Source organism: Apteryx rowi, unplaced genomic scaffold (genome assembly GCF_003343035.1).
Source record: "Apteryx rowi isolate R43461 unplaced genomic scaffold, aptRow1 scaffold_35, whole genome shotgun sequence".
Lineage (NCBI taxonomy): Eukaryota > Metazoa > Chordata > Aves > Apterygiformes > Apterygidae > Apteryx > Apteryx rowi.
The window spans coordinates 1445701-1471965 of NW_020449974.1; positions in this window are offsets into that span (position 1 = coordinate 1445701).

Below are 26265 nucleotides of genomic sequence, written 5' to 3' on the forward strand. Positions count from 1 at the left end.
CTGCAACAGACTCTCTGACCTCCAACTACAATGTGAGTCACGCCAGAAATTTATTCTCTTCCTCGAGAGGAGAGCTTTGCTCTGCACAAAAGGCGGCCAAGTGCATGAGGGCCATGAAGCAGGTTTATGAAGGGCTGGGGAGGTAAAAGAGAATATTTTTCTGAGTTGGTGTTGAATAACATCTTGCTATTGGCTCTTTCTGAATATTGGAAAGGGGAGATGCAACTGTCTTACAAACTACAAGGAAGAGCATCAGTTTGAAGGGACAGTTTATGCTGTGGAGTAAAGTAGTTTCCCTTCAACTTTTGTTACTTTTGACCTTCTTAGACCCCAGTACTGGTAGGTAAGGGAATCAGCTCTTTTCTCCTGGATGTTTCCTATCAGAGCTAGTGGAGATCAAGAGAAATAGGGCAAAACTTCATCCTGTCAAAAGAACATCCTCCCACATGGGTACAAAATGAGCACCACAAAACCTGTCTGTTGGACAAGAAAAGGTCTGGCGCTGAAGGCAGTAAGCCATAACTTCACACTAATGTTCGAACCCATGCCTTCAAGGAGCCAATAGGCCCAAATGCTGCTCCTCAGGCTTCCCTAGAAGAGGGCATTTGCCCTAGGTAACTCAATCCACTTCTGATTTTGTGCTACTTGCACCTACTCTATGCACAAGGACTCTTATGAAAAGAGCATGGTCACGGAAGAAACCTGAATGATTCACGGCACGTTTTTTGCCTTCCAGAGAGAGATAAATTCAGCACTGAACGTTGTTGACAATGCGCAGTGCTCTTTAAATAGTGGCTGCAGCGAGTCCTGGCCAGTTTACCCTGGGATTGTTGACGGGACTGCACCTCCTCAAAGGTGTCCCATTCCTTTCTGCACTGGTGCAAATCCAGAGTAACTCCTGTAAAAGCAGTGGAAGAGCTCTTGATTTATCCAAGATCAGAATATGGTCAGGAGGGACAATTTTTCCAGCTTAGTTCAGATGGGGAGCGAGCAAGCGTTGTTACCATCAGATGTCATTAACTGTGAAATGACCCTGTTCAGTCCCTAATAGATAGGAAGACACATTGCAAAAGGAAAAGTCTCTGCTCAGGTAAAGTGCTACTAATAGCTAGTTTGCTGGCAGTGTCATGAGAAAGGCTAAGGACTGAACAAGCGTAAAGACCACACTATGTTCTCTAGAACTCAGGATTTCATTCTCTAGAAAGGGCATTCAGCAGCAAAAACTCAATTGCCTCTTTTGCTGAAAGGATGAGCTCCATCTGGCTAACTCAGTTTGTGCTTTATTGCAAGAAAAAAAAAATGGAGGGGAATTAAAACTAAAGTACCACCCAAAATACAGCAGAGTCTTCAGCAAATGCTGAAATGTCATTTAATTGTTATATGCAATTGCGAAATCCCCATGCAATTGATTGTCACGTTGCTTTATTACGTAACACAAAGGCAAACCCAGCCTTACGGCCTAAGAAAATGTTTTCGCTCCACTAATTCATTGTAGCTGAATGAACCTCATACTACTGAGCAGCAATTTTTCATTTTCTTGAGGATGAGGCCTGCCCCAAAGCACATCCAAGTCAATGGTAGGACCTTATGCAGTCCAGTAGATTTTAGATCCAGCTGGGCTGACTTGCTAGAAGATCACTGGAACACATACTGGAAATGTTGACTACTGTCTTCTACCCATGATGGGACCACACTTGCTTTTATTTGGCTATCAGCTTGATATACATGATTTCACAAATAAATAGCAAAGATAAGATCATAGTAAGATGATCCCTAATATGGACAGAAAAGCAGTGGAGAGAAATGGAATGTTATTATCGTTTGCAAGAAGATTAATACACCATCAAACAGAAACATGGTCAGATTTCTGAACCTTATGTAACATTTTTTGTGTTCGCTACTTTTTGGAACATCACAAAAGAACTCTTGTCATTGACTCCTGAAGGGTTTTTAGCTGTCTCTTCAGCTTTTCTCAAGCAGAGACAGCAAAGGCGGATCCAAATTTGCTTGACAAAGCAAATTTGCTTGCTTCTTTCTTCTCCTTCTCTTTTCAAAGGAAAAGCTGTTTCATTAGCAACGCCTAATAATCCCACTGCGTGATAACATTCATGTAGCGTGAAAGAGAGGGATCAAGCACAGAGCTAGAAGCTGCAAAGTCAAGGGTGAAAGTTCAGCTCCAGCTGTGTCCCCAGTTCACACTAGCACAGGGTAAGTGTGGTGGGATGAGATGTGTGTGACATCTAGGCATCTTTCCATGAGCTGTTTGTGCCTGCAACAAGTACCGCATGAACTGACTCCAGAATGAGAGTTTTCTCCTTTTCTATGCCTTTTTCAGCATTGACATTTCAGCAGCCTGGGTGAATTCAGGTGCAGAATTAACACAGAACTATTCACACCAGTATTTACTGACTTGGCCTGTTGTCCCCTTGTAGGCAGTGACTGTGTCCTCCCTAGCATTTTATGCTACTTGGTGAAACTGGGGGTTCAGTCCTCATTGGTTAAAAGGTGAAGCTCTTAAAATACAAAAGATAAATAACATCAGTTTTTCTCAGTTTTTCAGTCAAATAGAAACAGAGTTGCAATTGCTCCGTGTGGAAGATGCTGCAAGGACTTTGCAGTTAATGACTGCAGCTATTTCTGTTCTTCTCAAAGACAAATCTCTTGGCCATGGATGAATATGCAGATTTTTTTCCTGAATTCAGATAAAAAGCACAGGCTTTGTGTTGTGACTTTGATTCACAATCAACTGACAATGTTTGGACATCCTTAATTTGCAAACTGCTGCAGATGGGAACTCCTCCTTTGCTTCATATTCTGCAGGTGACAGTGGGAGTGGGTTAAACCCTATGGTGTAACAGACATCTGCAAATGTTGCCAAGACCATTTTCGCTGTGACTTCTTTCTTTTGATTTTTTCTTTCCTATTATACATGACTTTGCAATTATACACTTAAATCTAAGCAGGTAGTTAGGGAAAACAGTTATCCTAATTAAAAGTTGATGACAAATCTACATATAGCGTTAAATGACCTTTCTTACAGTGAAGGCTAGCATGAGACGATGTCCACGCTGACGTATTCAGTCAGCAGACTTGCTCAATGAGAAAACATCTATTTGGTTAATAAAACAAAATCAAGTTCATTTTACTCATAGGAGAAGGTATGAGTTTACATAAAGAGGTGAAAACCTGGTGTCTTCACTCCCAGTCTTAACCAGGCTGCTAACTGGGACAAATATTGTCAAGATATAGTCATATTAAAAGGTGATGAAAAGAAGAGTTTCGGAACCACAGATGTTTCTGTCATTCACTGTTTCTCCAAATGTAGTAGACTACGTGGCATAATCTATAACCACACTGAGAGTTTGTTTCTTTACTCAAAAGCCAGGGAATCTGGTGCATGCCTCCCGTGTGACTTGCCAGTCATTAGCTGTAGTAGCTGCTCTCTCTCTTGCTGTTTTCTTCTTCCTACAATTTTCCTCAAGTATGGAGGCTCAGTTGCTTAAATATATCTTCCATTGCAAATTCACCTGCACAGTCCTAGTCTCTCAGCAAAAGTATCTGCTTGTCCTCTGGTTAGTGCTGGTGAAGTTAGGCTTCAGCGTTGACCTTGTCGTCCCATCAAGGGACACAAGTGAGCTGCTCCTGCAGACTTTCTGTTCTGCTTCCCTATAGCTCTCCCTCAGTTCTCACCCTGCTGGGCTCACGCCGGCGGAGCAAAAAACACACCATGTATCTGCTGGTGCTGTCCAGCTCAAGCAGACTGTGAATTTGGGCCCTGGCTCTCATTGGGACCAACGAATAGGAAAAATTCCCTGGTTGGTTTTGATACACTTTGATGCACACCTTTTTTTTTAGTGTTGTTGAGATAGAAACATGAAATTCCTTAAGGTAAACAGAACTACTGCTCTAAAAGGGGAGATTTTCCAGGCAGGCAAATGAAGGCTTATGCTGCAGTGCTCTCTGTCCCATCACTTTGCTGGGCCTTATCTCATCTGCAACAGGAAAGGTTGAGTGGACAATATATTTCTGACTTGCTATTGCTCATAGTCCTGCATTCTTTAACTTGAGCCTCCCTGATTTTAGTTTGCAGCACCGCAGAGTAAACTGCCCTGTGAAATAACTCACAGCAGTGTAAAGACGCTGACAAATCCCAGCACCATGACACTTCATCATTTGATACTAGAGCTGGAAATTTTCTGTGTGTTTTATGTGGTTCATGGAGACTGCACACTACAAAACTGGAAATATTCTCTAACAAGATGYCTCTGTTGAGCGTTCACGAGAAAGAAATGTTTTATATGGTACAGTTTACTCAAAACATCCCAGTTCTCATAGCACACAAAGGGAAGTGCAGTTTGTGTGCATCATGCTCCTCTCTCACCTCTAGCCTGGACTCCATCTTGCCTGAACATCAGCCAAGCTGAAACACCATGCAGGGTGTCCTCAGACACATAACTACACTTCATCTTGGAGACACAAACTACCCATGGGCTGGTCAGCAGGAGACTGGGATGAGGAGATGCAGCCATAGAGCAGGATACGGGTCAAAATCAAACCGTGCTATGACAGTACTGCTTCCTTTAAATAAATGTCAATGAGGTAGATGCAAGTTATCTCTGGGCTTCGAACCACTCTGAAATCCTTCTGTGGGGTCTGACTCCGGGAGCAAAACCCAAACTTGCCCAAACCGTCATGCACAAGCCTTGTGTTCCCACTGAAGTCTCACTCCAGGCCCTTCTCACATTCTACTTACTGGATAAGCAAAATTCAGAGCTGTAGGATTGCAATATAGTATATAACTAACCTCCAGAGAGGCTGTAGCTTGTAACTCTGTCTTTAAAAACATATTTTACAGCTCAACATCCTTGATTTCCAGGAACTCATGAATAGAGAAGATATATTGTTCTTGGTAACTAAATAATATCATTAAAACCATTATGAATCCTGCAAGAATTATTCCTGTCTACCTAATTTAATCATGTAACAATGACTATTATTAACTTGTCTTCTGCTGCTGCCATTTGAGATTATGGTCTTGGATGCATGGGTAGCTATTATATGATTCAGTTATTGTAAATGTGCATTGCTTCTAAGTGCTCCAGTGTGTATCCTTCAGTTAGCTGCCTGAATTCACTCATTCCAGGACAGTATGGTGAAACTGAAGAAGAAAATGAGGAATTCAGGGAACTGCAGAAATATTAAGGCCTGCCATCTTCATATGGATTTGGGTCTCATGGCTGAATTTTCATGTCTATCTATACAAGAGATCCAAAGGTAGCTTTTCCTATGATTCACAATAACACAGCTCTGTGTGGATTCTCTAGTGTCTATCAAAGTGTTGAGCTCCTCAGTATCTTGGTCACCTCTGTTTGGCTGTAAGGAATGTTAAATGTTTAAACCCTACAGTTTTCAACCAACTTTTGCTCCATGCCCTCAGGCTCTGTCCTACAAGTCCTCAGCTGCAGGGGAAAGAAAATGAAGCCCTGTCTGTTCTCATTCCCAGACCTCGTGCTCATGCTCCCAGTCTTCACCTCAAAATGTGCAATATTGAGCAGACAGCACCCTCTGAACAGCCTGACTGTCTGACCGACCTCCCCTCCACACGCAGCTTAATGGAATAGGCCTCATTTCCTTAGGAAACTCACTTATAGACAAAAATCCTCTACCTGTTTCTCTCCTTCCTTGGTAATAAAGAAACAATGTATTGTTTCCCTAATCACAAATTTGAGCTAAACCAGACAAATCCAGTGGGCCTGAATAAATAAATACGAATAATGAACATAAAGGYTGCCTCACATGTGGATTAAATCACTTCAAGGACAATATCAGCCTCAATAGACCACACTGAATAAAGCCAAAATCACTGCGGAGAGCAGGGCTCAACATGAGCTGGGACTCAGCTGTGTCAGTGAGGGTAACTGCTCAAGATGCTTGCCTTTAAACTTGCCTCCACCTGACTAGCATTTCTGTGCTGCAGTGGTATTTCTCCTCTGCACTACAGCAGCAAATGAAAACAGTTTCTTAGGCATCTTCAGCAGGAATTGTTGCTGTTTCTGGTGTCAAAAATGGATAATAAGAAACATAGTATTAGCCTGATTTTCTAATGAAATGGGGTATGGAGGAGCATTTTGTGAGTGTGTGTGTTATTCCTTCCCCCCTCCTCCCTGGCATAACTTTTTACCCCTTTGGCTGGTTCTAACCAAATCTGACAGCCACAGAATTACTACATTCCTACAAGTTTCACGGAAATGGACATCTGAGCAGAGAAGGGAGACATCAGAAGTCTTCCACCCACAGATGGTCTTATGTCCATGTGGACATCTGAACCAGCCCCCCACCTCTCCCCAAACCTGTAGGAAAGCAGACATCTGTGTTCAATTATTGATGTAACTATTTGTTTTTTCAGTCTAGTTCAGATGAGAAAGTGGGTTTAATGATGCCAGACTCTGCTCTGGATGTAGGTGGTCATGCAAGAGACCGACTGCTTAGTGGCTCAAGCACCTAGTTAGTGAGATGTGCAGAATAATATTGTCCTGCCTTCCTGAGATAGCACATGTCCTCATTACTGAGGTCCCTGAATGAAAGACGCTTCGTGTTTCATGATAATAACATCTCCATGAAGTTATTGATGTCGGCAAGACAGGTCCCAATCAGTGCTTGTAAACGAGACCAGCGGGAGGAAATCCCTCTTGATGGGTGACCTGCTCTCTGATCTGAGTCCAATCACACCACTGCAAAATGCTGGCACCAGTTGTGATGCATAATATAACCTAGCTGTCAGAGCAGCATGTTTGAGAGATGAGGTAATTTCCATGCTGGGTGGAAACATTTTCACAGTGGAATTCTTGCATTTCATTAATTAGGAGTTATTTTGCAAAGAAAATGGGTTGGAGGATATCCCTTCTCCGTTCCTGGGCAGCGTGGTAGAGACGTACGTTCAGGGCAAGGTGCCTTTCAAAGCAGGGATCGCTCCCTGCTGCAACTGGCTGCAAAAGAGAGTCACCTGCAGAAAACAGAGGCTCAAACGTGCAGCTCTCCCTCTAATCTCCCAGGCTCACTGCAGTAACTGTACAAAGCTCATTTCAGAGCTTTTTGCAAGTCCTTTTATATGACAGTATAAAAACCATCGTGGAGTTTGCTCCGGAAGAAAAAGCCATGCCATCTTCAGAGCAAAATCTGAATGACGGGCTTTATGCTTCACACCAAGTAAGGAGGATAAAAAGAAATAGCAAATAGCTCCCCATCTGGTAAAAGAGTCTAATGGGAGGAGGAACCCCTGATAAATGTGATTGAGCAGAACAAAGTGAAAAGATAGAATAAAATATAGTTGTGGCAAAGTCCATAACTTTTCAACTTCAGTGCACTTTTTCAATAACTTTTTCAGAGCCAATATAAGGAGCAAGTGATAAACGTTTGCATCTGGTAATATGAGGACTGTGTGACACAGACTTAGGTCATATAATACAAAAGAGCATGATACAGCATCATTTATTGGCACTTGAGTAGGTGTTTGGGTGTATATTTTTTCTCTCCTCAGAAATCATGATTAAGGTCTCAAATCTACCTAAGATACAGAGTCTGTAACAATACTGACGAGCTCATAATTTTTTTATTTGTATGGCTTCTTGCTGTTTTCCATCTTAGTTACCAGGGGCCCAGTAATATGAGGAAACTATACAGAACAGTGCTTTGACACCAAGATGTGTGATTGAAGAAATACTGGGAGTGTGGGATTGTATAAGAAAACTTAGTTACCTCCCACAAAAACATACCTTGGGGAAAATACTGACAAAAAACAGGAAATTGAGAGAGAACCAAAAGCAAAGCTAGTCCCACAGTCTAAGCTCTCCCCATCTGACAGTCCCTAAAATATCTCACAGAAACAAATCCCAAATACTTTAAAGAGGTTCAACCTTGCTTATTCTTCACCCCATCTTCTCTAGGTCTTTCTAATCCCTAGAAGATGCAACTGAGAGGAACTTCAGAGGAAGAGCCCATTTCCACCTAGGAGGTGGACTCTTTTCTCCAGCTGGGCCTGTTTTCCCATCAGGCTGCCCAGCATCACCTGTGCAGCCTCCCCCTCCCACCTTAGAGCCATCTTCATTTTCAAACCCTGGAATGATTCCAGGGGGCAGGAGATAAACAACCACCACCACCACCGCTGCCGCCACCACCACTGCCATTACCATTGCCAGTTAAACCATCATTGCCCCCTCATTGATCTATCTCCCTGGCTGGAGAAGACACATTGCCTAGCAGCTTGGGCAGGCAGTATGTAGCTCCCTGAGCAGCTCAGGCTTGACTTATTAAATCATTGGGCTTTAACCCAATGAGTTGCAGAGTTTTCCCCCCCTCAGAGCATAAATGAGCCTATAGGAAATAGCTGAGAGCAAAGGCTAGGGTGGGTGGAGAGGCTGTCTTCCTTCCCCACCCTCATTAGAGGACCTAGCCTCCCTGCTGTGTGCCCTCTTTTCTTCCTGGCAGTGGAGGGGAGCAGATTCTCTGAGGCTTGTGGTGCATGGGGTAAGGCCCATCTGCGAGSCAGCAGGAAGGGAGGAGAGGGAGGCAGTAGTGCCCTCCTTCCCCTGCACCCCAGAGAGATGACAGCTGAGCCAAAGAAGGCTGAGAATAATGGAAATGCACTCTCTGTCCAGCAAGGTAAGATGTGACTTCTCTGTCTTGTTGGCTTCTTGTCTTGCTGTGGCTGTCTGAAGCAGGGTGGGGGGCTAATCCAGGCAATGCAGYGAGTGGTTGGGCTTTGCGTAGGCTGTTAAAGCAAGTGAAGTGGAAAGCTGTTGATGGGCTGAGTTAAAAGGCATCTTGTTTCTGATGTTTTTTCCTATGGATTTGGTTTTTCCATCCTTTCCTGAGGAATTTTGGCTGTTGCGTGTTTCTGAAGAAATGTAATGCTTAGGGCTGATGACTGCAGAGGCCCTACTGTAAAGGGAGGGTGAATGAGCAGAGCTGGGTAGGTGACTGAAAGGTGGGGGTGGTGTGGTAGGACTAYGTGAAACAATGAAAGGGACCAAAAAAAAAAATTTTTCCCTTCAGTACAAAAGCTGGTGGGGGGGATTATCATTTGAAGGGTATCAAATACTAAGCTTGCAAGAAACCAATGTCATGCATCCCCCAACTAGCTTGTACTTTTAGCTAGCATGAGATATTGGCAGAGAGACTAAACCACAGCTTGGGTAGTAAGGAAGCTGAGGTGATGAAAGGATGCATCTCTTCTCCCTTAAGTGGTGGCATCTCTAACCATGCTCTTCAGGAGAAAATGCAGCTACTGCCAATAGCTGCTGGGAAGAAATTTCCTTGCTGTTGTTCACAGGGGCAGCCAAGAAAGCTCCTTGTGCCTCCTGTGGTAGTGTAAGCTTGTGGACAGGGTGATATATGAGTTATTTGAGCTAACTCAGCAAGACTTTCCTCCACAGGAGAAGTTAAGCATATGGGTAGGAGACTAGGAAATGACTGCRCCTAGGGATTTTAGCTAATTCTTAATGAGAACCTTGGCTGCCTGAGCTGGAAGGGGGTGAAATAAGCTGAGTGCGAAAGAAGCTGTGTCCCCACTGACAAGGAGCTCACAGCTACAACCTGTGTAATGCTAYGTTGAGTGACCTGGCCAAGCTCCCTCAGAGGGGTCTGGGTGACAGATGTGAAGGTGCTGCAGGGACCGATCCTGTGCAATGACTATTCTTCCATTCACTTGCAAAGCCCAAAGGTTACTTTTGTATACTGCTTCTGGCTAAAGAGCTACTTTGAATGAATGCTGGTGATGGGGAGACTTCCTCTCTTCCAGTTGTCCCAGAAGTGACTTATCTTCCTTCGCTTACTGTTTCTTCTGGCTGGACATGATGGACCAGGTTGCTTGTACAGTGAAGGGATGAAGTGATGTAAATAACCACCAAGTGGGACCTTGTATGCAAGAGACATGAAGGGTTGAATGTCTGGTCCCTTTTTTCAGTCAAGAAGGTGCTAAATCTGTGATGGAGGCAGCTGAGATGAGCTCAATGAAAAATGCTCCTGGGCATGTGACTAGATGCCCTGGGAATACCCTCCTTCAGCCCCTGAAGCTGCTGATTCTGTGAGGAGACACAAGCAGCCTCCTTGGTGGCAAATCTCTTCTGAGCCTTCTTGCTGACATCATGTTGTCCTGCATGGAGGAGAGGCGGCATGCATCCCCCTCCCTGCTCCCTCTGGCCTGCTGCAGGGGTGTCTCTGTCTTGGTTGCTGGGCTTGGCTTGCAGTGGGCTTTTCCCTGCGTTGAACTCTCCTCTCAAAGTTTGCTTTGTGCTGGGGGTTGGGGGGTAGAGAGAAGGAAATAGGTTGAATTTGTCAGCTATGGGGTGCTTCCCTATGTAAAAGGAGGTGTTGTGGCTGCTGGGCTCCTGTGTGGGAGAAGCTCAGGTGTTTCATCAGATAGCAGTTCAGCTGTCTGTCCCCAGCTGAGCACTTTTGCTCCTGGGTTAAGATGTATTCTGTGTGCTAGCTATCCCATAGCCTTTCTGCTGCTCAGGGCTTGAGTCAGAGACAACCTGTGTGAAAAGGGGGTGCTCTTCCATGTTCCTGGGGGACTTCCATCTGTTCCTGGGTTCCCTGGTCTTGCTGGGAAGAGCCTACAGAAGGACATGCTCTCCTTCTAGCAGGCTGGGTGTCACTTGAAGCTGAGAGTCTTCTCTCTGAATGACCCTGGGAGAAAATGAACTTCCCTACTGCTTAATCTTCAAAGCAATAACCCAGTTTGCTGAACAACTGCGAGATATGGAACTGACCCAGAATATCAGATTGTCTCTGTGCTCTGCAGTGAATGGGAGCTACTGTTCAAGGCTGGAGCCCCCTGTTATCTCCTATGATGGATGCTCTCTCTTGATCAGTGTCTCCTGTGATGCTGTGTGCTGTCCCTGAAGATCAAGTGTGGGGAGCGGGAGTCACATGGGCGCCCCAAGGGAGGATCTGGAGAGCAGAGGAGATATTTGCCTTTCATAGGTCAGTTGGTCATGACAGAAGAGCTCCCTTCAGGGAAATAGTGGTTGGGAATCTTCTGTTCAAGTGTGCCTAGCTGAACTTCTCCTCCTGGTAAAAGCCTTGGTTCAAAGTGTGTGTTGTGGTGTGTGGGGTTGGGTGGGTTTTTTTGTTTTTTTTGTTTTGTTTTTTGACTCTGAACTTCACAGTTGTGCTGGCATTTGTGAGTGATCTTATCTAGAAATTTGATCTAGTCTAGTGCATTTTTGCCCCCTCCCCCTTTAAAAAAGGAAAAATCCATATTTGAAATCCAGACCTTAAAATAATTCTTACTTTGACATCTTGGGGAAACAGAGCCTGTGCATTTGCTTTGTCTATCTGTTCAGTTTTGTTTTCCTGCTCCCTCTCCATCCCCCTCTCCCCCAAAAGACACATTTGCTATTTAACCCACTGAACAAACTTAACTCTACTTGACAGGAGTAGATATCTCCAAGGCATTTAGGTCTTACAGTATCCAATGATAACTTATTGCAGGCATTTCTGTAACTATTATTTCTTGAGCATGGGGATTAAAGATTCCCTCTTCACAAAGCTTTTGGTAAAACTTATCAGCAAAGGGAGGAAGTTGGAGTTGGCTTCTCAACTTCTTTCTGGATTGCAAAGGTAGGAAAGGATTCTCCTGGCAGAGCCAAGGGTGAGTGCTGGAAACCCCCTCATCTGTGTTACTGTGCCATTGTGCCTCAACACTTTCATCCCAGTGACCAGTCCAAAATATATAATCCCAAGTTAAATAGTGCCCTGGAGGACTCGGCAGCTGCAACCACCTGCCAAAAGCTGCTACTTCACGCACATACACATATGCGTGCACAGCTTGGCTAAAACCTTGGCCAGAGAGCTGGAGCGAGCTGCTTTGCCAAGCCCTCCTTCAATCCCATAACTTACTGATATTGAAGTAGAACTGACTGTTTAAGTTTTACTCTCCCAGCAGAGCAGAGGGTCAGAAGTAGGTGAAGTAGAGTATAACATAATTATCCTAGCTGTATGCTTGTGGCAGGAATCAAAGTAAGGGCCATGCTGGTTTCTTCAGTGAGAAGATGTATATGACAAAGTAGGAGACCATGCAAGATGGAGGTGAGCTCCGGCTAGCCAAGGTCCTCTCTTAATCTGGGTGGGGGACAGAACAGCTGTAATGCAGAAGATGAGAGGGACTGCCATTGAGTGGAAACTGCCTGGGACAATTCTTATTTACTTTCTCCTGCTGATGTCTCCTTTCATCCAAGCTGGCTCTATATCTGYTTGACATCCATGGTGTTATCCCTTGGATCAACGCATGGCACCTTCACATCAGCTTGGAGGGGAACTGGGACAGGGTGGCTTGCCCTAGGTGATAAGAGTGGGAAGTCTGTGCTCTGGGATCCCTATGGCCTGTCTGGGTACAGGATGGAGGACAGAGTTCTTATGAGAACTCTGTTCTCAGGCAAAACTAGCCACATCCTACTGTTTATTGCTAAGAGAAGCAAGTTTGATTGTCTCCCTGGTCTTTTATAAAATAAAATGGATATCCTCAGGGAGGAGGGAGATCTTCTGCCTTGGAAGAAAGGTTTGTCCTCTTGTAGGTTGTTGTAACCAGCACCTGCTGACCTCTACCAGCCTATGGCATGGGGATGGAGGGACTCGGTGTTGTGGCTTAGTAGCACCAGTGCTCTGTGGGCTCCTCCTCAGTGAGGAAGCTGTGTGGGTGTGGGAGCCTCCAGCCGCATGCCTAGTGTAGACAACATGATGTAGTGCTGTTGGGAATTGAGTCTGCTGTGTAAATACTATGGTACTGTAGCTTGAAAGGTCTGCTGGAGTCTGAAGAGAGCCCTTTGCACATCTCCCCCAAGCCCTGGCAAGGGGCTGAGTCATTCTAATGTCTGGCATTTTCTGATCTTTGTGTGGCTCTTTCTAAAAAGTTCTGTGCAGTTGGAACTAATGGATGTATGTTCCCAGAACAAAAAAATGACATCAGCCGTTCCCATAAACGGAATTAAGGCCAAAGCTTCCAGATGTCACGCATTGGGTTTTTATCTCCATTTGACTATAGGAACGTTTCCTTAACAGTTTGCAGCTAATGAATAGAACAAAATGCAAAAATCTGCACTGGGTTATAAAGAAATGAATGTGTTTTTAAAAACGTAATGCATGTTGACATGGGTGTGTTAAGGCTTGTGGCTGTATCCATCTAGGCAAGGGGTATATTAATAACACATGGTCACTATGAGTGGTACATACAAGACCAATTTAAAATAGCCTATAGGTATCCCCTGTTGAACATCCTTTCTCAGCATGTGTAGAATAGCTTCACTGGTTGTAACCCTTTTCCTGCAGCCTGTTTTCATGCTGTCTTGCCCTTGCTTGTAAGGTGGCAACGCAATGTGTGTCCAAGCCTGTTAGCCAAAGGGCTGGCCAGGACCTACTGTTACCGCTGCACAAACATCTCGATTACTAGCTTCCTCATGCTAATCAAATCATGGTCTTTGCTTAATTTAATTGGAACAAAGACAGGTCTGATATGTGGCATCTGGCAGCAACCTTGGAAGGTGATAAGGAGGTAATTCATGTGATAGGCAAGAGCATTTGTAGCACCTCCTGGAATGTTATATTTAATGGGGAATACCTTGAATTAGATTTAGATATTTCCATGCTTTCTCACCAGACTGGGACCAGGTAGCTCAGCTTGATGCAGGTAAGGAATATCTCCTTTGTCAAGCTAGTACAAATTGCCTGGCCAGGCCTTCTGCTGAATCCATACCTGGTTTCATGGTACCTCCTAAAATAGAGTTACAATTGGTAACGAAAAATATCCCCATAGYTCATAGCACAGGGCTACTGCATCCATATTGGGAGGTTTTTCTATGAGGAGTGGAAGAGAGGTGATCTTCTGTCCAGAGTGTTGGCTGAAATCAGAGGAGCCTGACTAAAAGTCAGGGGAATAAGGAAGGTGAAGGCTGTGAGACTTGAATATCCTGGTAAGTGAAGTCTTGCTGGTGAGTGTGAGTTAAGGATCTAACTTCTGTCGGTTGAACACTGAGCTGATTCAGGCACCTAACTGTATGACAATGTGAGCTACCTCACTGCAGAAGGACCTGTTGCTTTTCTGGTTTTGTTGTAGGGCAGAAGAAAACTGAGGCTTCATCTTGGCTCAAATAAAGGCTTTCAGTGGTGAGGTGTAGCGCTCTCACAGCAAGAGAAATGATGCTTATAGRTTTAAGTAACTTCTTGCTCTTGGAAAGATGGAAAAAAAAGAGTGAGAGCTGAGCTATCAACAGCCCTTGCAGCAGGGGCGGTTGGCTAAGGTGTTAGCAGATGTGGTGCATCTGTCCCAGGAGCTTGAACCAGTGCGAGCTCTGTGACGTGTGCTGACTTCAGGGTCATTCAATACCAGCCAAAATTGAACTTGCATGGGCCTGCTTTGAACTAATAAGCTGGTGCAACTATGCATGTAAATACTTAACTAACTGGTCATGGGATTCTTGATTAAAAAGTGTTGCTTTCTTAATGCTTCTGCACCTTATGACTCCTGATGTGGGACTGAGGGTTGTTGGTCTTCTGCTGAGGGTGGTAGTCCTGGGCAACAGAGATCAGCGTTTCTGCTACATGCTGGCTCTAAGCTTTGTGTCATGGGGAACTGCAGGTAGCACAGCTCCTCCAAATGCTTCAGTGGTGCAGAGGCTGGAGGGCAGTGTGGTTGGGACCCAGGAGGCTGCAGATGAGCAGACCCAGATAGCGCTGCCTTGCTGCTTCTCAGTCCAGCTGTGCTGGCAGCTCCTCTTTTTCTCTGCAYGCTCCATCCCCCCCCCAGCTCACACATCTCAACCATTTGTAATGTTCTTGTATTGCCTTAATACTCTGATAATGGCACAGGCTTTCTCTGTACTGGTTCTTTCCCAGTACAAGCTGGTGTTTCTTATCCCCAGTTTTGGCAGTGTTTTAAGTTATCAAAAAGACAACTGCAGAAATCTCCTCCTTAGTGTCCAAGTTGTAAGAAGCCCTGAATGGGATAGCTCTGTCTTAAATTTTCTGGGAACATGTTGCTGCTTTAAAGCTCTAACTTCCCTATGTTTGAGATTACTTGCTTGCTAGAACAATGCATGAACTCCTCTTTGTTCTAAACTGAAACTCATGCTGCCTTGTTGGGAGCTCCTGTTTCTCCTCTTATCCATGTAGATGCTTTATGAAGTGAATATAAAGTCAATAAATACTTCCTGTTTAAAGTCTGCCTTGCTGCCTTATAAAAGAAAGATGCTTTATAAAAAGTAAATCTCTCACCTAGCACACAGCTTCTCTCTGCTTCCCTGGTAAGCATGATATCAAAATTCATCTAATTAAAAAAAAGTCAGCTTTAAGAGGAAAAAAAACCCTCATGTCTTCCTCTTAATGATGCTGCACAGATTATACAGTAACATGGTATATTTGAATTGCACTGAAATTGGGTTTCAAAGCCAGCTGAGCTTCAAATCCTGATAAGGTTCACAGGAAAGCTGGTCTGCACCTAGTGTGGAGAGTGAGCACCCAGCTTGTTTGTTTCTTGCTGMTTTTCAGCATGACAAATGAAATTTGAATAATTGCTGTGTAAACTGAGAGCTGTTGTTGAATCTGAGAAGGCTGAAAAATATGTGCTTTTTAGCTTTGTTTGCTCTGTTACTGCTGTTGATTCAAATCAATCGTGGCTGGAATCTTAATGCTGTGGATTACAGCAAGCATTTCTATTACAAAATGAAATAAAAGGTATGTTGATGCTTGTTTTGGATGATTTTGCAAAGCTATAGTTGGTATAATGGCATCTGGTTATGGGCTCATGGTCTGCAGCTGTCCAGTATTGAGAACTTTGTGACCAGCTTCTCTCTGCACTTGGCCAAGGCAGTTAAAGGTGGGTGTGAATATGAGTCTGATGTGAKGCAGCTCCTAACCTTGTCTCTGCTCATCCTGACGTGTGCCTTACTGGCAAGTGGGCATAGCAGGTATTGGACTTTATGTGGCTCTGTTTGCTCTGCTTGCATTTCTTGGCTTTTTAGCTAGTTAGGACAGTTCTGGGGGGGAGGAGGGGAGGYGTCCATTTTCTGTTTCCCAGATCTCTACAATGCTTTCTTTTCTTTAGCTGAGGGGAATAGCCCCTGTGGGAGAAGTTATTAGATGTTTGCTCTGCTCTGTCATATGAAATCTTGCCTAAAGAGTGCAGCTAAATATGCAGACATAATCTGCCATGGAGGGAAGAGAGGAAGATGACTTAAAGTGAAGGGAAACACTTTTTTTCCCTCTTGAAGGTTGTGAAAACAGCACATATGTCTGTGTACCCTATCTCAAAAAACAGTGAGTTTCAAACTGTCTTGTATTCCAGAAGAGATGCTGTGGCCATCAGCAGTACAGCAGTTGGCTTGCTGCTGAGGGTCCTTTCCTCAGTCTTCACCAAGATGAAAAGTCTCACTTAACCATATCAGTTCAGTGCAGGGCTGAAGGAAATACCAGCCAGGTTCTAGCAAACCACTTTTTTTTCTCCCTGTTCTTTTCTACTTAAGCACAACCCAAACTGTGAATAGCAGGATCTGTCATGTGGTCTCAGCTGAAAGTACTAAAGTCAGAATCACTTCAGTACAATAAGGGCAATGGAGGCTTTGCTTAGAGCAAATCCTAGCTCTCCTATCCTCTTTGATTCTCTGACTGTTCCTCTATAGTTCATTGCCTGGGACATGTCTTAAGTCCTGTAGGGGAGCCCTTGAAACTCAGCCACAGTGACTGCTCTGGTGAGACCTTACAAGTAATGATCTGTCTTTTGCCCCAGGTGGGAAAGACTGAGTCAATTAAACTGAATTTAACAAGTAGCCCCTAGCATGGATACTGTTTTATTGCTGTGAATATCCTTTGTACCACCGTAGTTAATTTTAAGGTATAAGCTTAAAATAATGCCTTTCATTTCAAGTGCACTGGTATCTTATAAAAGGGAATAATTTGAATAGATGAGCCAGGAAAGCACTCGGCAATGAAGCATCAGAATGATATTACTGAGTATGCATGACTGCTTGCTAGTTTGCACAGATCTGAACTTGAATAGGGCTGGGCACTCTCAGTTCAGAGGATATCTGCTCAACAGCCTCTCGGATCAGTTGAAGACAGCTTGCTATCTCTGCAGTGTGCATGAGGAAGGCTGGAGACAGGTGCTGACAACATCTCATCCCTTGCCAGGGTAGGTATGTGCTGCTGTGGTGAGCCTGAAAAGATAGAATCTGATACCCATTTGGATATGGTGAGGTCATATCGACATGGGAATAGACATATGTTGACAACAAAGACACTATTTCACAACTCCCATCTCATCAGCTCCCTGGCTGAAGGGACCTGTACATGTGATAGCTGGAGCCTGAAGAGGCCCTGCTCACTCACAGTCTCGGTGCAGATATAATCTACTGTTACTTTCCAAAATGGCTTGCATGACAGTGGAGAAATGTCTTGATTCCTTTCCCACCTGGAGGAGGCACTTGGCTGATGTGCTTAATACTCCATCTGGCTGGGGAGCTGGTCTCCACTGATGCCTTCAGGTGATAAGATCAATAGGTAGGCTCCAGAAACCCTAAAGCATGTCCTAGCTAGCTGCTTTTGTTGGCATCCTGTTTGCAAACTGCACTGCTATAAACTAATGCCCAAGAGACCGGTCAGCTGTGGCTCCAGGACAGAAAACAAGCCACAGTCTGGCCTTGGTTAACTCTGCTCTATTGTATGTCTGTGTTCATAGCAGTCTTCAACCGGGCTGCTGTTTGTAATCTCTGATCTGAAGCTGTGACACTCCCAGCATGACCATACTCATCTTTAGATGCCAGTTCTGTTCTTGCCTCAAAGTTGCTGAAATGTCAGTTTTTAGTCATTTATTTTTTTAGGTACTGTTACCTTGCCACTGCTGCTGAGCTTGGTGGTTAGGGGTTCTCCTGTTGGTAGGAACTCAGTGGAACCCAGATTACGAAAAGAGACAATTCAAAGGAAAGTGGTAACTTGCATGTAGCTCGCTATTTGAAAGACTTGGCTATTTCCCATTAGTGTTTTGGAGCTCTATTTTACTTTTTGGTCACTTGTTAAAGCCTTGAGGTGAGACTGAGAACTCCTTGAGAAAGAATATGGTCATGATAGCAGTGGGAAAGTAGGTTTTACATAAGTATGCCTTGAATAAATGTAACATGACAAGCAAAGCTGTTGGAATGTTCCTTAATCCCATTGGGGAAGCTGGTATGTTGCCAGTCCATTTGCATGGTCTACCCATTGGATTTGAGTTCCTTGAGCAAGCAAATGCAGTTCCTTCAGATCCATGTTTCCTTCTTCAGCTGTGCTCACACTCCCAAGAATTTTTTAGCCTAAGCAGAAACTGTTACAGACCCTCAAAGGTGACAAACAAAGGGGTGCATGCACCTCTGACAATATTGCTTGTTGGAGACTTGCATCTTGTAAGCAGAGAGAACTTGCATCTTGGAGTGCAGAAAAAAATCTCAAACAACTTTTACACCTTCTTTGCAAATGGGCTGGTTTTTCTTTCTCTCTTGGAGGATTGTGCATTGTGTGTCTCTGATCATTATCTCCTTCTGGCAGGCAAGTCAGGGTTTGCTTTAATTTGGCTGCATTTAGAAACTGTAATTCTGCAAGGAATGCTTGTTATATACAGCTGTCAGAAATGCCGCTTACTCCAAGTCCTCWGAGTGCTCAGAGCAGAGAGGCTGGTATGGGAAGGTGCACACAGGCTGCTGTAGCTGTATGTAGCCCTCATAAGGCAAAGGCCTGTAGTAAAAGGTTAGGAGGATGAGAATATAGCAAAACAGGATATCTGGCAGGACTTTGCTGGAAATTATATTACTGCCTGATAATGTAGCTGCTTCCTCTACAGAGGACCAGCTATTGGTACAAGATTGCAGTGGTGATGGTGGGGGAAATGTTAATATATATTGTGGGAGAAGAAACCTGAAAATTGAGTGCTGCTGAGTTTGTCTCGTGCTGGCCAGACCTGACAAAGCTAACAGCACTGTGCTATGGTCTTTTCACCTTCTGTGTGTGCCAGCTCCAGGTACCTCCTGCAACATGTTATTGGGGCTGTGGGCTAGACAACAGCAGATGTCAGAATTCCATCAGCAAACTAGTAATGGCTCTGGCTGGGTCTAAATCCTCTCAGCCATGCTATGCCCTGCATCCCAGTGTGTCCAAGTGATGTGGTGCTCAAGCCCTGCCAGACAGAGGAGAGCTGTGTTAAAGGCTGGTGGGAGGCTCTGCACACAAGCAGTCCTCTGCTCCAGCAGTGGTTCAAGCTGATCACCTCTGTGGCTGGTGTGCTTTTGAGGTGCTTCACTGAGCCCTAATTTAGGTTTAGAAGGAAGTCTAGGAGTTGCTGTAGTCTCTGTTTTCATAGGCTGTATCATGGGAGGAGGGAGAGGAAGCTTCCACTGTTACTCTTATTGCTTCCCAAGGTGACTTCAGTGTGATTGCAGGATCCATCTACAAAAGCCCACCACTGCCCTTCTGTTAGGATTCTCTACTGCTCTATTTTGAGGTGCTTGATGAGCTTCCTACCTGGTCACCTCAAGCACTTCAGACCCTGATTCTTCCCTTCAGAAGCAGAGAGAAGTGGGAAGGGGGATGGGGCTCCTAAATGATCCTAGAAGGGCAAGCACGCAGGAGCTCCTAAACATGAGGCTTTCTTATTCCAGTCTCAAGAGATACCTGCTGCAAGATGGCTTTCTTGCAGTGCCTGCACTGATGGAGCAAGAGTGTGAGATGTTTGCCTTGGCCGTCTTGCTATCCTCATGTTGTCTTTCATTTGCATCTCTGTAGCCTGTTCTGGATAAAAGTGGCTGTCTTGGGGTCACTCCAGCTAAACATTAGGCCTGCTTTTTAAATTTCCTTCAGGGAAAGGAACTATTGCTCAAGCTCATTCTGTGACTGACTCACCAATGCTTTCAGTAGCAAGAATAGCAGAAATAAGCAGCATTTCTTACAATGGGATTATTCTTAATGTGTGCAGGAGAGAGCAGTCTGGAGCGGAATTGTATTTTATCTGTGCAGCTGCTGCCCTGAAGGGAAAGTGCCTTTGACTTCTTCAATTTCCTGAGCAGAATATTAAATTTTTATTAATGTTAAGACTTTCGGTTAGAATCGGAGAATAACTGAGTTTGGAAGGGATCTCTGGAGATTTCCAGTCAGGTTCCCCTGACTCAAGGATGGGCCGACTTCAAAGCCATTAGCAACCTGACCTAGCTTTGTCTAGTCAAGTTTTGAATATCTTTAAGGATGGAAGACTCTCACCTCTGAGAAGCTGGTTCTGTGTTTAACTATTGGGAGGAAAAATTCACAACACTGAGCTGGAATTTCTCTTTCTGCAGGTCATGTTGTTGTCCTTCATCCTTTTGCTGTGCACCTCAGAAGACAGCCAGACTTCAGTATAGCCTTCTGCTAGACAGTTCTAGGCAGCAATAAGATCCCTCCTTAGCCATTTCTTCAGGCTGAACAAACAGTTCTCCTAGACATTTCTCATGTGTGTGCTCCAGCCCTTGGCTGTTTTGGTATTTTTCTGCTGTTTTCACTCTAGTTGTACTGGGGAGTGCAGAACTGGACACTGCACTCCAGATGTGGCCTCCTCACCAGTGTTGAATAGAGGGAAGGAGTCGCTTCCTTCCAACTGCATTGCCGGCAAGTCATAAGAGCTTCCACATGCATGAGATTAGGCAGATAGTTCAAGGACAAAGTCTACTGCTTTCTACCTAAATACAAACTTAGAATGGGAGGAAACCATCAGTGTTGATTCCAGGCACTTTTTCTAAGAAATGGGGAAGATGCAATAAACGGAGTCCTGTCTAAAATTTAGTAGCTCAGTTGGTCAGGATTTCCCCTACAAGATCTTTTGTTTTCAGCCAAAGGTCCTTAAATGCATGCTTGTCTTTAACTTTGCTTTTTCCAGAGTGGCCTATGTTTCTCCTGGCCCTCTGAGAGGGGCTCATGCTTTTTTTCCCAAGAGGGAAAAAAGGATCACTTGTCAAAATAACCAGAGCTTGGTAGCCTTAGTGGGCAAGAAGGCTTTCTTGGCTCCTGAGGTCAAATCGCTGTGTTTTCAGACAGGAGAACTCTAATTTCATCTTGATTGTGATGTTGAGTGGCAAATCTGAATTTGGCTCTCTGACAACTTGTAATCACTGATGGAGCTTCTTGCTTAAAACAGTGGTTAAAAGCCTCTCAGCATTGTGAAAGGGGATTGTATGTTTGTTTATAGGCTGGCTACCTCATCAGATATTCCTCCTGCTCTAGAAAATGTAATGCTCCAAACGCATAAGGTAGGACAAGTAAGAGCATAAGTCTTGCTGTGACCCTAAAAGGGAATGGTAGTGACACTACCTTTCCCTGTCTGACCTTGACCATAGTGATAAACACCATGGACTCTTGGTTACAGACAAGTTCATATGTGCCAATATCCGAAGGAGATGTCTCATTAAGATACCTCTAGTATTAGTGAACATGCAGCTTTAGCCAGTTCTCTAAGTTCTGCTAGATCAGGAAAGCAGCTATGGCACCCTCTAAGATTTCAAGAATAACAGTAACCATGCTACATCTCTGGCATCAGTAGGTTTTGTTTTTTTTTCCCCAATTGTTTTAAATATTGGCATTTCCCCAAATAAGCCACTTCCTGCTGTGCTCCTTCAGGAGAGATGACGCACTTGCTTGTGAGGGAGGTAAACTGATGCTCAGGCTCTTTCTTGTCTTGCATTAAGGTGACAAACAAAAGGTTTAAGTCTACAACAAACAGGCTGTATCTTGGTGTCAGCTTTCAGATTAGTCATAATGGAAAGGAGTAAAACTTCATGCACCAGTGGATTGTTTAGCACTAAAACAATTGGCTTCTCCAGCTCAAAATCAACAGGCTAATTGCTTAAAGGGTTTCACCTGCACAGACAAGGAGGACAGGATTTCTCAGGTGACTTCCTGGATTCCTCTGTATATGGCCTGGCTCGTTAATGTAGCAACTCTTTGTTGGCCCTGCCTCATTTCCTGATGTGGTGGTAACTTTGGAATGATAGATGTTTCTTTCAAGTACAAGTGTCTGTATGTAAAATTCATTAGGATTTCAACAGCCTTATGTAAATGCTTGGTACTGTGCTGATGTGATGTCTGAACCCATAAGTGAGGTCTATTAAAATTTGCTTGTGCTTATTTTTGTCATGAAATCAGTCTAGTACACTTGCTCCAGGTCCAGTCTGGCTTTGAGTGGAGTGGTTCAGGCACCATATATCCACTTGCATTTCGTTCTGTGGGACTTCAAAATGGGTCTGTCTGGGCTGGCTGGTTTAGTGCATGCTATGCAATGTGCTTTAGATCAGAACAGTTATTAAAAGGCTGAAGCTGTCCACAACTGTCTGGATTATGAAAGCTATATGTGTGTCTCCTTGCTAAACCAGCCTAGGCAGCCAAAGGTAAAAAAAAGCTGCTCCAGTATTTTCTTCTGGCACACAGACATAGAGGTGTTTATCTTGTCGCTGTAAATGGATTATGATGGACTACTGGAGTACAGAGCCACTGCCAGTTCCTCCTGATGTCCATTTGTAACACTGCTATGGTCCCTAAACTTCTTTTTCTTGTCCCCGATCCATGGGTTCATCTGCAATTCTGCTTCTGGGAATGATGCAGAACACTGCAGCTAGTCTGTCTTGGGGGAGAAGTGGTGGGAGATGCCAGTTTCCCCCATACAAATGCATCTGGATCTGCTGGTGGTGCTGACAATATCTATTTGCAGTAAGGACTTGACTAACATCTGCCATCTGAACAGCAGAAGTCCTTCTGCATCTATGCAAATATGCTTGTGCATCAGTATCTTCACATGTGCTTGTGCAAAATGATCACTAGACAAATCCTAAAGACTGTTATTAATCTCTGGATTCCTGTATTCTTGCAGTTATGTATGTCTTAATTAAAGTAGCTGCTGTGCTGCTTTACTAGCCATAATCTAGAGACTGGACTATGAAAAGAGATTATCTAGATGGCAATTCTGGGACTGGGCTCCTGCCAATCCATTTCTGCATGCTACTTGCATGACCATATATGACCACAAATGGCTAGCTTTTYATGCAATCACTGCCAAGTGATGAGAATACGGGAGCAGTCTATGTGCGTTTCCTCAGGAGGGTCCTTCAGCCCACTGGTGTTTCCCTTGCCTCTGAGATAGGGAAATTTAGGAGCGAGTTGGTAATAACACATCAGCACTGTGGTGCCCTGCACAGAGGAGATGAAATGGCAGCTTTGTGTCCTGAAAGCTTGTAGCTGACAGCTTGCTCAGCCCGGGGATGCCTTTTATGTCAGACCAAAACAGAATAAATCTTGGTCTTTGCAAGCCTTGCTGTGACTGAGGTACTTAGTTCTCGGAAATGTTCCCCTGGACTTGTATGCCATGAGCTGTTGCAGTCTTTGAAGAATCAAAGTTGATTGAGCCTGTAGCTCTGTGCTGCATCCAGATATTGTCACCCTGGGATCTACTGTAGTCTCTGTACTGGGTATTTGAAGTAGGCTAATAACTGTGTAGGTGGTGCTCTTAGCATCCCTCCCCCCCCCTTAAGGAAGGTAGGTTTTAGGTAACAGTACCATGTGTCTCCTTCCTCTAATAACCAGCTACATGCCCGTTTGATGGGTGATATCACAGATGTTAAGGCCTTTGCATGACTGAAAAGAAAGGGGCACATGGAGTGAAATGTCCAGTGAGTGTCCCTGTTAAAGGAGCTCCCTGTCACTGCATTAGATGTTTGGGAATCCATGTGCAATTTTGATCCAAGGATAAATCTGTAGGTTGGTTGGTTTTATTCTGCTTCTCAAGGAGAGACTTGTTTATCCAGTGGGAGTCCCAAATGCCAGAGTTCTGGCCAACTTGGGTTGCGCAGCTGCTCTTATTTACATAATTCACCTCTCCCTACTTCCTTGAAGTAGGGGAGAGTCAGAGGTCTCCCTTTGAACATACAAAGCCCTGCAGTCTAGTTGGATAATACTTGCTGGAAGGAATATGGCTGGATTGAACTTACTCTGACAAACTACTCAGTCCTGGGCAGTTGAACTTTCTCTTGGCTGGCCTATTTCATGCTGAATGATGATATGTGAGAGAGGATAGTAAGACTGGTTTGCAATGTGGCATGGTCAGGATGAGATGGCCATTAAACCAGGAGTGGGTGTGATCCCACTGTGAGTTTTGTTCCAATGTTGATCCTGGAGCATGCGCACAAGGCAATTGTGTAACTGGTTTTGTTAAGGATATTGGCTGGCAGGAAAACAAGCTCTTTGGAACAAGTATGTCTTGGTGGACGCAGACTGCCATGCTCCTGTTGCTTCATGAAAACRGGATACTTCCAGGCTATTTGAGACTTGAGGAGAGAGGGATCAGCCCTAGAAAATCTCTGGGCTTGAGAAAGGGTTTGCTGGCATTTTCTGAAGCAAAGCCTCTTTTTGTGCAGACAAAAGTAGATATAAAACCAGCAATCGTGTGGCTGCACTAGGAGTTAAACTTTCCCCAAGACTGTTGGTGCTGTTTGGTATCTCAACTTTACTCAGACTGCTATTACCTTGGTTTAAAAAAAAAAGTGGATGTGGGTGAGGTTATTTTCAAGACTAAAAACTTTCTGTAACTAGGAAATTAGTACAGGCTTGCAGCAGCGGACTTCTAAGAAATAGGAAAACAAAGGAAGAGCTCTGCAGCTGTCTGTCTTACAAGAGAACATGCCTTTAGGAGCTGACTGTACAAGCACAGAGGAAATGATAATGTAGTCCGGCACATCTATTCATTAGCTGTGTGAAGTGCAGAGGTTTGAGATGACACTAAGCAAAATGAAGCTGGAGGGAGTGGAACTGGGACCTGCTGCTTGCTCCCTTTCCAGTAAGGAAAAACGGGCTGATGGGCTGTAGTGGCTCATATTAGGATGAGATCATGGATATAGGATCACTCTTGACTTCACGCATGAAGCTATTGAATTTGAAGAGAGCAGCACTTAAACTTGATCTCTGTGCTCTAAGTGGGAGAGGAAGAGAAACATGACAAAAATGGGGGTACCTATGTTAGAGACTTTAAAGCTTAATTAGAAGGCTCTTAAACCTGTGTGTGCATGTATACAACTAATATTCCCCTTGAGGAGGGGCCTGGGACTCTTCGAAATGAGCTGATATTTCCTCACAAGATCCTGAAACCTTTTAACTTGTGGGAAAAACCTGTGGAGTGAGAGTAGTATCTCAACTACTCTCAATGGGTGGAAAACCAAGAGATCATCATACYTGGATACAACATGCTCTGGCTTGATATCATTAGGCTCTGAATGTCCTTTTCTAACTTTCTACTGGTCCTGCTATTACCTTCAAACTAACAAAGGTTTTAAAAGGGGCTTGCTGTGCCCAGCAGTTGTTAAGATGATATTATAAGGCAACTGGAAGTTGGTTGACATCTTTGGGTCTGAGCTAAGATCCCTAAGGAGCACTCAGCTTTGCAGAGATTGGCAGAATGATTGTTCCAACCTACCCTGTATTAAAAGTACTGCTTTTTAAAGTATAGTAAGATCATAGAACTGCTAATGCAGTCTCTGCCTAGGTTAGGAATCCAAAAACCTCATTTATGAAAGAAATCCCATTGCAAACAAGCTTCTATTTTTCAGTAAATGAATACTAAGTGCTGTGAACTGGCAAATGGTGAAACTGAACTGCACAGGGTAAGGTTTAGGGATAGACTGCTCTATGGGGCAGGCTTGATTATTGAATTAATGGCCTACAGGAAGGTAAAGCAGTGTAACAGATCTATTTTTTAGCTTATTTTCAGATGCTATCATATGCTTTTACTTTACCCTGAATAAAGTATGAAAAACTCTGCATGGGTGGAAAGCTGGCAGGGGTTAAACAAGACAAAAGCCTGTAAAACTGATCTTTTTGGCATGGGCTGATGTAGGGGGAAGAAAGATCTGCTGGGGTCAGAATTGAGGTTAACTATGCATAATACCTGCATCTCTCTAAAGTCTAGTTACTTATGCTTCTAACATAAACCTTAAAGCACTCCAGAAAAGCCTTCAGCTCAAAAGTGAGATCCAATACACAGGAAGTCTAGCTCTTCTACAGGAAGAGGTGGTAAGCTACTCCTGCTCATGTGTAGATTTTTCTGCTTAAAGATCTGGTATGTCTTTGGTTAGAAATGGGTATATTTGTGTCTTTTACCTACAAACAGATCTTCTCAAATGCTCCAATTAAGCCTTTGCCATTTCATTAGGGTTTAACTTTAACACTTAAAGTTAAGCTCCTAGG